This window comes from Triticum aestivum, chromosome 5A, assembly GCF_018294505.1.
Source record: "Triticum aestivum cultivar Chinese Spring chromosome 5A, IWGSC CS RefSeq v2.1, whole genome shotgun sequence".
NCBI classification, from domain to species: Eukaryota; Viridiplantae; Streptophyta; class Magnoliopsida; order Poales; family Poaceae; genus Triticum; species Triticum aestivum.
The window spans coordinates 8,088,112-8,100,823 of NC_057806.1; the positions used below are offsets into that span (position 1 = coordinate 8,088,112).

Genomic DNA, 12,712 nt, shown 5'->3' on the forward strand with positions numbered 1-12,712 from the left:
CACAAAATGCTGCCACGGCAACATTTCTGAGCCAAAGTATTCATTTTTTCCCCATGGCAAAAAAACGAGGCCATTGTCTCGTATTGCTGTCATGCTAGCAAAAATAAACACAAATTGTTGCCATGGTAGCTAAAATGAACACATAATTTAGCGAGTAGCCTAAAAAGTTCCGCCATGGCTTGGTTCGGTATGTGCTAATGTTGCTATGTGTTGCCATGTGCTATGTTTGGTATCTAAGTTCATAGAGAAGACTTTTTTTATGTATGTTGCTATATGTTTGATATGATCTTTAGTTCTTTACTGATATTTGTTCTCTTAATTACAATGTCTCACATGTTTGTTGACCGCAACTTCAACAGTTCTACCTCCTACCCGCCGCCCCACAACCGAGCCGGCACCCTAAAGCCAAACATGTATTGCTAGTATGTGTCTTATCAGCGGTATGCAGCTGACACGCCACTAGTAAGTAACTTAATAGTGGCATGCCGCCTACACACCGCTAGTAACCACTTACTAGCGGAGTGTGGGCGGCACACCGCTAGTGGGCGGGGTTCATGTACTAGTGTACAATGCTAATAAAAATATCTGCAGGCGCTTCCTGAATGTGTGGTGGCTATGACGCATCCTCCTCCTCCGCAACAGTAGAGGTCATGTCTACGGAGTTGATCTTATGTGATCATGCCTAGTGTTGGCAAACTACTTGCGAACTTTCTATTTTGCTTATGAACTTTCCCTATGTGACTTGTATGATGCTTGTGAACTTTATATGTTGCTACGGAGATTGTTATGTGTAAATGTTGTTATGAACTATATGTGATCCTTATGATAATTGACTTGTTGCTAGCTTGTATGGAATACATTTGATGTATACTATATGGTGCTTGCATACATACATGATTTGAATTGCAGGGCTATTTCAATATGCAAACAAAAACACTATTTGCCAATGTGTGGTGGCGTGGTCGGAGTTCGTCTGGTGGCGGTGCGTTGGCGCTCTGCCGCCTATGTGCTCAGCCTCGGAGTCCTTCTTCCACGGTGCTTGGTCTTCAGTAGCCCTGCCGGACTAGGCGGAGCGGTGCTTCATCCTACTCATTGATGGCGGCGTATCTCGGCGGCGTGGCGCAGTGGAGATTCGGCGTCCGAGTTGTGGCGATGGACTCGCGCAGGAGGACGAAGCTGTCTGGCATCGTGGTGACGTCGATGGCTGAGTGGCCAGACAAGGTAGAAGCCTCAATACTTGCTCTGAAGGCGGACCTGTGGAAGATGGCGACGACGACACACGAGTGCGTCGGACCGGTTTGTACCCCAGACCCGGTATGTGGCTCGGCTGGGGCTGCCGTCTTTTGATGTTAGGTTTAGGTGAGTGGTCTGGGTAGTGGCCCAGCTAGCACCCCTTCATCATTTTGATGTTAGGCTTAGATGAGTGGTTGGGTAGTGGCTCAGCTAGCACGCCTTCATCATTTGGATAGGAATAGCGGCAAATGTTACCAAGATGACGGATTCAGACATATTGTTGTAATACTTTGTAAGGTCCTCGAGAATAATTAATAAAGTGGCCGCATGCATTTCCCAGATGCAGAGGCGGTGGGTCATCCTTCTTTTTTAAAAAGAAAAACAAAGCCAATTTTGCTGAGCGCCCCATAGAGACAACCTGGCAAAGGTACTACGTGGCACACGCTAGTAACTCCTGCTAGCCTTTGCTAAGTTCCTACATGCCACGCTTAGCAAAAAGCGCCACACTAGTGATTTCTGGAGGATAGGTCTGCAGAGTCCTTATGGGCTAAACTCGGCAAAGAGTGCCATGTGGCGACTGCTAGTGACTCCTGAATTTCTGCATTTAAAAATAGATAATGATAAATTTTTTGACGAGTTTTCGTTAGGGGGCATTCAGCAAAGGGAGCCTCGCCATCACTGTGCCGTCGTCTGTTTCGTGTGGGGCCACTTGGTTAGGTCTTTGTCGTGTTTTTTTTATCCAGCACTCGGCAAAGATTAGACTTTGCAGCTCTAAAAAAAAGATTAGACTTTGCTGAGTTTCTTACCGTTACCGAGTAACTTTTTTCATGCACCGGGAAAACGGTTTTCATTGCCGAGTTGGGTGGAGTTGCCGAGTTTTTTCTGCCTCGCACTTGGCAAGCTGTTCTCATTGCCGAGGTCATGATAAAAAGCACTTGGCAAACGTACGACAGCGGCAAAGTTGCCAATTCCAGTGGTATGCACTCAAAAAGAAAATATGCTACTTGCACTGTGACAAAAAAAAACTAGAGAGAGGAGCAAATCATTATTTCTCTTTCCGAGTTGGTCGGAGTCACTACAGAATATATATACACTTCATACGTAAGTGGTCCTGGATTCTCTAATCACCAAGCAATGGCATCCAATTCTTCCAACTGATTGGCGGGAGTCGAGTCACTACCAAAATATATAGACTACATATGTACGTAAGTAATCCTGGATTCTCTAATCACCAAGCAATGGCATCCAATACTTCTAACGGATTGGCGATCGCATTAGTGTTAGTACTATTGCTCGTGATTGGCATGTGTGTGGACTGGGTACCGATAGAACCTGTATAAATGATCATGCCTCCCAGGCTCCTAAACAGCATACATATATAGCATCAAGTTAGCCACAAAAGCCTAGAGTTGGACACACATCACAACCATAGCGGCAAATTAGGAGGCACCAGAACACTTGCGAAGGGAAGTGATAGCCGATGGGAAACTGCCTCCCAGCAGCATGCTGCTGCTGCTGCTGCCCGTGCATCCAGAAATGCCCAGAGGCAAAAATGGCATGCGGATGCTGCCCGAATATACACTACACGCCATGCCCAGAGAACATTAACATCAACTGCAATCCCCAGGTCCCAAAGTGCCCGGCGTGCTGTGGTGGAGGAGGCGGCGATGCGAAGGAACAGAAGCCTTGAAAGAGGGCCACAAGACGCCTGGGAAAAATGTAGCGGCCATCGCCTTCCGGCGCAATCGGACTCCGAACTGACGTCGTACATCTACCCATATGCAATCATGCATGCATGTCTAGGGTGGTCTTTCCATGTTTATGCTGTGAAGTGGTTAACTGTTTGGGTCTTGTTGGAGCCGGCCTGCTTTTGTTCATTAGAAGTGATGAATGTATGTGTATACTTCTTCAAAAACAGAAGTACAAGTGTTGTTACATGGAATCCTTCATGGAACGTACTAGCAAATCGACTTCATAGTTCTTTATGTAGCTGTTGAAATATAAAAGAAAATAAATATAATTGTCATGTGTGACTTGCAATGGGTGCCATACCCAGACAAACTAATTTTAACAAAAAAATATAGTGAGTGCATACACATGAGTTTTGTGTTTGAAAAATTGTAAGGTTATACATAATATATAGTTACATAAAAATTAAGAATTTGAGATGACGACGAAACTATCTTGCTCTCTAACAAAGATTATGCAGTTTGACTTGAGGAGGATCAAATGTTACAATTCTTGTACTTCAAGTGCAACTTTTCACCATCTTGTATAATCCATCTGTTGCAATATGTTGTATAAACCAATGTTCACTGTGGTTGGACAAGGATGTTCACTCAGGGTAGGCAATCGGACTGACTCTTCAGTTGGATGGAGTTTGGTACTCGGGCATGGGTAGCACGTCTAGTGACCAACCCGACTGAATGTGTTGACTCGGTTGGGTAGGGGCATGCCGACTGGTAGCTCAGTCAGACGCCGGATGTCAGTTCCACTCGGGTGTGAGGAGCACACGATCCGGGTCCCATTAGTCTAGATATAGATATTCTGGGTTGCTGTGTAGCACCGTCGATCTTATTTGTATTTTGTCTATAAAAGGAGATGAATAGAAAGAGTAAAGCTAGACAGTTGCGCGACACCCAAATATCTTCTTCATGTCTGTGTGTACTGGTCCTCCGACTGTTAATCATCTCCCTCCCCATCTCAGATCCAGCTGGAGATAGAGGCCGGCCATGCCAGTGCTTTGCTTGGAAGGTAGTCGTAGATGAAGCAGAGGCTCACGCGGTGAGATCCCTCATAGGCACAACGACGCAATTATCAGGGGCACGCTCTTCACAAATTTTTCCTCAGGTGGAAATTGAAGTGTTGTTATTGCCAAGTTTTCACATCATGCCCCTACTGAAATGTTCTGACATAGATAAAATAGTTGTAGTCTGTATTTCATAGAGCTACTCATGGTCTTTTCTCTAGATTTTGTACTACGGTGATACACATGGTGGACTTAAGGCACATACACATGGTAATCTAAGATATTTATAATCTTGCTTTTATAACAAATGTTGGTATATTACCTAACTCGCGCAGAGATAGCTAGCTAGGATCTTATTCTCCCTTCTTAAGTACGCTAGTATGGGGATATATACCTTCTCATCCCTAATCTCCATAGAAAAAACGGTCGGTGATTGAGAACCTTCAAACTTTTTCCTTCTCGCATGAAAGTCTAAGGATAATTCATGATGAAATCATGGCATCAAATCTTTCTTACTGTAGCACTAGTTCCAAAGATTCTACATGTGAGTTAGGAAGCTAGCTAGCTAGTGAAATCAATGTGATGTCTACGGAACCTCACATAAAATATACAATACTTATGAAGACGAAGACCAGGCCATAGGGCATTGTTATGCTGTCGGATTTTGACAGAAAGGTGAAAAGGCATGTGAGGGCATAACCTGTGTTGGTTGCATATCGATTCAGCATACCATTAAACAATAAAAAATTGAACCGTAAGCATATATACCATTAAGCTAAGTTATCTTACCGACCATAAGCATACCATTAAACCAAGTTATCTTAACGTCACTACAACAAGACCCCCTTTCTAGTCAGTTTACCAATGGATATGGACGCGTTGCATTTTGAGACATCAGTCTATCGCAACATATATACATATGTTCATAAGTGACTCTGAAAACATTACCCACTTAGCAATACATTCTAATAACAACTTCTATGCATTGGTGTATAATTAAATTTTAATATTTTAAAATGTTATAATTCTTTATAGAGGGCTGACAATACACGGTACATACAGAGGGCTGACAATACACGGTGGACCTCATAGGGAAATGCAAGTGTTAATTAGGGAAACAGCCATACGAGGCTAAAGGATGTGAATTTTGATTTATAATTCGTTCGATCTGTTAATTAGGGAACTAGCTAGCCATACGAGGCTGCAGGTTGTGAATTTTGATGACTGATTCATTCGCCTGATTCAATGTGATTAATTTTTTATTTCATTTTGGTGGTAGTGCTAGTTGGAGATGGTGGGGATGAGACTGAAGCAGTGAGCCATCGTAATTCCGTGGGTGGCACCGGCAAGCGTGCAATAGTCCAACGTCACGGCAGATCTTATATCGCCTCATGGCCACCATGAGTACTCCATAGGAGCCACGCTGCCCATGTTGAACAATCTTTGGCCGCTTCACGTCCTCAACTGAACTAGGTTATGATTCATCTCCTCAATTGACATACTTCATTATCAATGATACCCTTGGCGAACGGTGCATCAATGGTACACCGTTAATCTGTTCATGCTGCTCACCATGTGGCGATAGAAGGAAGCATGGACAACATCGAAAGGAGGCATGTACAACATCCTAAGGAAGCGTGGCAAACATCGGCCGGTGATGTCTGCATTGCGCCTAGATGGCACAAACCTAACTCTATATGTCACATTTTGTTTTATGGAAGCAAACCTGATTTCTTTGTATGTATATTCTAGTTTCTTTGGAAGCAATAGTTCATTTTGTTTCAAACCAATGCAGTGTTTCAATGGTAAAAATAATTCTGCTTGGAAACACATATTTGTTTCCTTGGAAGCAATTTAATGGTACATTGGAAACAATTCTCTGGTCCTTTGAAATATATATTTTACCGTGCCGCAAAAAAAATACACAGGTGCACTGGACATAAAATTTCACCAAATCTAAACAATCTTTGATTGACATGGAAGCAAATTCTCTAGCCGACGGAAACAAAATGAATTGTTCAATTGCTAGCCCTTACTACCACGCAAGTACTTCTGTACGTAGTTTAAGTGATTTGCTTAGATTTTTTTTGAAGTTCAGATTTGCTTAGGAATTTATTAAAGCATGTTTCCACCTATCACAAGACGTGCTTCCTTCGTAGCTCTCACCACCACACAAGTGCTTCACTATAGTACATATGTAATGCTTCAAGCACACGTTCATGTACATGGCAGACCATTGCATGAGCTTAGGCATATATTCCTACAAAGCCATCTATGATTAGGCAACCGGCCATCTTTGATGACGTCGTGGCAAACTTTTCTTTATAGTAGTAGTATAGTTAATCATTGGAAATCGACAGACTATTGCATGAGCTTAGATTCTGAAATTTTGAGGTGACAATTCTTTCGATAATGGTGACATGACTTGTTCCACCCTTTTTATATTCGCAGCCAAAGTTGTGACTTCTGAACTGCCTGCATCACTGGCTTGCATCCAATTCTCTCACCGGTACAGTGGTCCTTAATTTGAATTGACTAGCGAAAGCACATATACTCCATTAATTGGTACGACTATACTTGTTAATCATCTTGTTCTTTATGAGCATGTGTACCCCTCAGACCTGTATAAATGATCGAACTGCACCCACATAGAGAGACCGCAAACCCTAGCTCCTAGTGACAAAAGCCACCAACAAACTCGTGGAGACAGCTGATAACTGATGGGAAACTGCTGCCCATGCATCCCATCGTGCTGCTGCCCAGACAGCATCACATCGTGCTGCTGCCCGTGCATCCCATCGTGCTGCTGCCCGAAATGTGAGCCGAGCCTGGTGGCACAAGCTAGATAGAAAAACGGGGTCCAAATAAGTGAAGAGCGCTCCCGGCCGTCCACCGTCGCCACCACCTGTGCGATCATGCGCGGGTCTATACTATGCTAATGGTGTAGGCATTCTGAATTTCGTTTTTTTAACTAGCAGAGTGCCCCGCGCAAATGCGCGGGCATCAAATTTGTTGTGTGTTAATATGTTTAAAGTGATTACTTAATATGATATATTATGTACTTTATTACTATTTATTTAATTCCTTTAGTTTACTATTCAGCTGCTGCGTACACAACTTGTCAAAACATCCATGTATGGCCCGAGGAGAAAAGGACATGGCGACACTGAACTATATAGTTTAATTTCGTTTTCCTCTACTTCTTCTCGAATCCATGTATAGGCACTCTTACGACGACCTTTTCTTGATTAGGTGGATTCAACGTGCACCATCCGCATGATCAAGTTCATCGGAACGCCGGAGAGTCGGGATGGAATGATCTGTCAATGTGCAGACACGCTAGAGTGCCTGCACTGCCCATGGAATCACTGAAATAAATTAATTGCCAACTTTTCTACTCCCTCCAATCCATATTAATTGTCACTGATTTTATACAACATTGTATATGCAAAGTATGAATTGGAGATAATACTAAAATAAGACAGAGAAGTTGGCAGATTTAGACTGAAACTTAGCGAAATATTATGTACACACCAGAAGGATTCTTCTTTAGGCATGCAGCAGTTAGGTCGCTCCTGGAACACGACCATCGACAACGACGTCTTCATTAGCTCATGATTTGCTCTGTTCCTGGATGCGTCTGACCAGGGAAAAAGAAATAGAACATCCAAAATTTTCCAGCTTCAGAGTTTAGACTATTCCATTCTCAATCATGAAGCGCAACAAGTTATTACTCCCTTTGTTTTTTTAGTCTGCATATAACTTTTGTCTAAAGTTAAAGTATCTCCATTTTAACTAAACTTATAGAAAGATATATCAACATTTACAAGGCCAAAGGAATATCTTTAGATTCATTATGGAATGTAGTTTCATATTATGTATATTTGGTATTGTAGATGTTGATATTTCTTTTGTATAATTTGGTCAAAGTTGTTAAATTTAACTCGACACAAATCTTATATGCGGAGTAAAAAAGAACGAAGGGAGTACTAGACGAGGAGGAGTCACGGTGTGCCTGCCTGGGCCGCGTACGAGCGAGTGAGATAGAAGAAAGACTCCCTGCTAGCTACATGGGCCGTGGGCTACCGGCCCCTTATCGATTCCAAGCATAAACCCCTAGAAGCCTCAGGCTCCGGCCATCGTGCTCCAGACAAGCAGCGCCTCCGTGCGCCGCTGCAGCACGCACGCACCGGCACCGCCGCCATGTGCATGACCCTGGAGGAGCAGCAAGAAGATGAAGCTCGATCCGGGGACGGAGGAAGAAGATGAGGACTTCGAGGTCTCGTCTCCGTTGTGAGTTGTGACTGTGAGCGCTACGTCCCAATTCCTAAATAATACACCCTATTCTCGCTCGGGTAACAGAACCCTATATATACTTATATACTTATAGTATAAAAAAACAGAACCATATTTCATTTTCTTGCTAGCACCCTAATTTTTTTTCTTTGGCTAGCGAATAACTGTTGGCCCGATCGAATCGATCATCACGTAGCGGCGGCCGGCTACTGCATCCTCCTCTCAAATCTCAATGGCGGCGGACACTGCGGTGACCCGATCGCCGGAGCGGTCCAAGGCGACCCGCGCTGACGACGACGTCGACCAGGAGGAGGATAGGGAGGCCAAGAAGATGAAGACGAATCTGGACACGGAGGAAGACGCCGACGATGACGACGAGGAGGAGCTGGAGGTCCCGTCTCCGATCCGCGTGCCCTACATCCCCGACCGGCTAAAAAACCGCTTCGGCATGGCTCATCCGACGATATCCGCCGCCTATCGGCGCGCCGAAACCAAATTTCTTGAAAAACGAGGTTATCTCCCTCGCACTTCCCGTGTCTTGTGTCCGTCTCAGTCTCTCATCATTGCCATCTTGCTCCAGATCGCACGGAGAGGTTGCTGCCCACGCGCCAATACTTCCGAACGGCTTAGCTCGTCCCCGTCCCTGACTCCGGGAGGAAGGCCGTGCTCTCCGCCGCCAGATCCCTCCTCCGCCAGATCCCTCCTCCGCCTCTCCTCCTCTCTCGGTACGTGCCCCACACCTGCTATACATGCTGACTCTATCGCTAAGAATTGGGACAAAACCTTGCTGATACATAGCTGCTTGAATCCCAGGTGGCGAGCCACTGGCGCAGTCCGCCGGTTTTTGGATCGAGTGGGACGAGGGGAGCGGAACCGGTGTTGTTCTGACGACCGCGTATCTGATCCGCGCCAAAAAGCCGTTGCCCAAAGACCACTGGGGACGCAAAGACCGCTACCAGTATCATCCGGATGCTCTAGTGAGTACTAAATACTAATCAAGTAATCATGAGAAAAATGTTGTATGCGAGTGCTTTGTAGTTACTATAACAATCCCGCTTTACTTATGCAATGTTTTGTTTCAGGTTACGGTTCACTTAGTCGACGACACCACTGTGGATGGCCGCCTTCTCTATCACCAGCAGCATTATGACCTGGCAATCTTTAAGGTTGCAGTGGATGGACGCGTTCAATTAACCTCTTTTGGTGACATGGTCAATGTTGGTCAAGAGGCTTTGTGGCTCGGAAGAGAAGAAGATTTCAATCTAAGGATAACGCATGGCAAGGTGGAGCCAGACGACGGACACCATTGCATGTGCTTTTCTCGAGATAAAAAAATATGAGGTACAATATACTAAAATATTATTGTGACTTTGTGATATTTCACTCTTTTTCAACTATTTACTGTGAGACAAAAGCCCCGCCAATTATTTACTCAATAAAGCATGTGTACAGGAGGTGGAGACACAAAGAAGTGAGAGTGTGCGGAGGGGAAAGGGCGTGTACATACCTAGGGTAAGCGTGAGGTTTTGCGTTATATGCATCATTTCGCAAGTTTGAGTTATATGTAGGTTTGACCTTCATTTTGTAATTCGTTCACACTATTTTGTTTATTATAAGAACATTTTTATACATACATTTTAGTGTGACGATGGTGGAGAGCCGGTCATTGACTTTGATGGCAAGGTTGTAGGGATGATCAGCGGTTGTAAAAGTGGCTCCTTTGTTCCTTCTTTCATTTTGAATAGGTGCATGGATTTGTGGAGGAATTTCGGGTACACATTCTTCCTCAGTTTTATGACAATTCTTGCTAATGCATTCTTTGTCTTTTTTTGTGCATGTAGTATGTAGTTGGACTACATGTATGACCTCATCAATAGAGATTAAGCATATGTTTTGATAGTTCAAAAATGTGATTGTTGTCATGCTCTATCTTTATAATATTTGATAAGTTTATGTATTCATTTTACAAAATCATGTCTGAGTTACACTAGAACAGAGGTGGAACTTTGAATATGGGCGGTAGGGAACAATGTTGTAATACTATAAGATCTTTTTCACGACAATTGTTTTGTAGGGGAAAAATTGTTGATCATTGAGACGAATTCTGAGTGTTTTACTACTTTTTATATCGTTATTGAGCAAATAAAATTTCATGCAATGTTTCTTTTGTTGACTTAAATAACTCAGTTAATCAAAACAATAATATTTCGATGGCTAGAACTTAATTATGTTATCACTTTGTAGGTGCATCCCTCGGCCCCACCTTGGGTTGCAATTTAAGACCCTCAAGTATCTACATCCTACTCATGCCGAGTACATATGGCGCAAGCTAAACATCGATTATGGTCTTGTTGTTCAACATGTATACAATTTTTTGTTTTGCGTATCTTTTGTCTTGCTATTATGTATGAGAGCCTTGGCGCAGCGGTAAAGTTGTTGCCTTGTGACCATGAGGTCACGGGTTTGAGTCCTGAAAATAGCCTCTTGCAGACATGTAAGAAAATGTTGCATACTATAGACCCAAGTGGTCGGACCCTTCCCTGGACCCGCGCAAGCGGGGGCAACATTCACCAGGCTGCCCTTTTTTCACTCCCCTCTCACTCACTGAATTTAAATCCAATGTTTGTTGTTTTTATTCCTCCTCCCAAAGCGGCGCTATTCTTCTGCCGCACCCCAACAAAAAAAGTTTATGCCTCCCCTCCGGTGTTATGTCTCTTGGCAAAATAGAATGAATTGGATTTTTTACCAGTTGCCTCGCGAATAGCACCTACAATTATATTTTCATCATCTATTCTCATACACATTATCAATTAATTAATTGTTACCAATTACATATTAGGTTTCAATGGGATCTCATGCTGAGAAAGTTGGAATCCGGGTAGGTGATATTATTGGACACATTGGTGGAGAACCCGTTTCGACCACAATTGAGGTATGTATATTATGATCTTATTAGATTTTAAATAAAACCAAGAAACTATTGGACTTCCTATTACCTTTGTTTTTCTTCTGTAATTTCTATCTTTTTTGTTGCTATTATCAGTTGGAAAACAAGTTGCTAAGCATATCAATGAGCAGTTTTGATGTAGGAAATGACACTAATGCCAAATTGGATGTTTCTGTAAGTTTGATTTTGTGTTTAAATTTATGCTTTGCTCAACCAGTGTTGTCCATCTCTTCATATGAAACAATATTTTTCCAAATATTAGCACTAAGAAATAGTCGCACTAACTCTATAGGTGCGTGTATTTCGCACGGCCAACTGTCTCTGGAGGAAAAAGCATTTGACTGTAAATGTATCTGATCATCAAGAAGTAGTTGAACGAGGTATACATAGCTCTTTTAACAATGTAGTCCCATCTATATTTGATTTGGATTTTCAACTATGAATCTCAAGTTATCTGCACCCAGTTTTTTGTAGATACACTTTTACCTATTGTGCAATCATATTTTACATCCACAAGATGTTTTGAATATCGCACTATAAAAGTACAATGCAGTTCATGATTTTGGAGAAGTCGAATGTACAACATTCATTGTTTTTAGGCCAATGGGTTGCCTTTTTACATGCCAAAGCATCCATGTTTGACTTCTTGTTTGCACTTAACGTTGCTTAGAGGTGCCTTATATTATGTCTGAATGTATATTGAACCATATTTGCATTTCTGCTGTTGACAATCTGAATGGATACACGACCTTCTCTTTGACAATGCTATTTTTTCTTTTGTAGCTTATTATCCTATCATTAATGGAGAACGGTTTTCTATTGTGTCGTCGCCTGACCAAGTTGACTCAGACTCGGACTCAGAATTGAACTCGGATGAGTGACTTTTCTTGTGCTTGCACTGGTTCATGTCTTTCAAGTCTTTTTTTATGCAATAGAAGGGAGAATGTCTAGAAAAAGAAGGACAAGGTTGTTTAGCCAAGTCCTATATTTCAAGGTCTACAAATGCCTAGATTTTTGGAGGATAGTGAGATCATGAGTCTCGGTGCTAAGAGGGGGCTTTTAGAAAGTTTAGGGCAGACCCGCACAACTAATATTATCGTTTTTCTATGAATATTATCGAAAAAGGCTTTCGCCCCGCTTTATATATAAAGCAGAGATCATCAACAACCTAGTACAATGCATGCCATCAAAACACTCGCACACACCCAAGGCAGGATACATAGGCGCTGAGCGCAGCAACATCACCCCTAGCACTACAAGAGCAACCGGGGGTCTCAATCGTGAAAACGCCAACACGAAGAGAATAAGCTACATACGACGCACCGTGGGCTCCAAGGCGGTGCCTTTAAGAAGGTTACGACATCGAAGCGCCGCCACCGCCCGACCCAAGGATCAGAGTTTCCCCCGGAGCAACACGACGGGCGGTGAGAGCTGCGGTGACGCCTTCAAGAAGGGAACGAGCTTCGCCGCTGCCAGTTCGTCCGAAG

At 43.2% G+C, this 12,712-nt stretch overlaps 1 pseudogene; it reads left to right on the top strand.

Moving 5' to 3' along the window:
- The first annotated feature begins 1,152 nt into the window (after positions 1 to 1,152).
- LOC123101115 (uncharacterized) lies at positions 1,153 to 12,275 on the top strand (annotated as a pseudogene).
- The last annotated feature ends 437 nt before the right edge of the window (positions 12,276 to 12,712 follow it).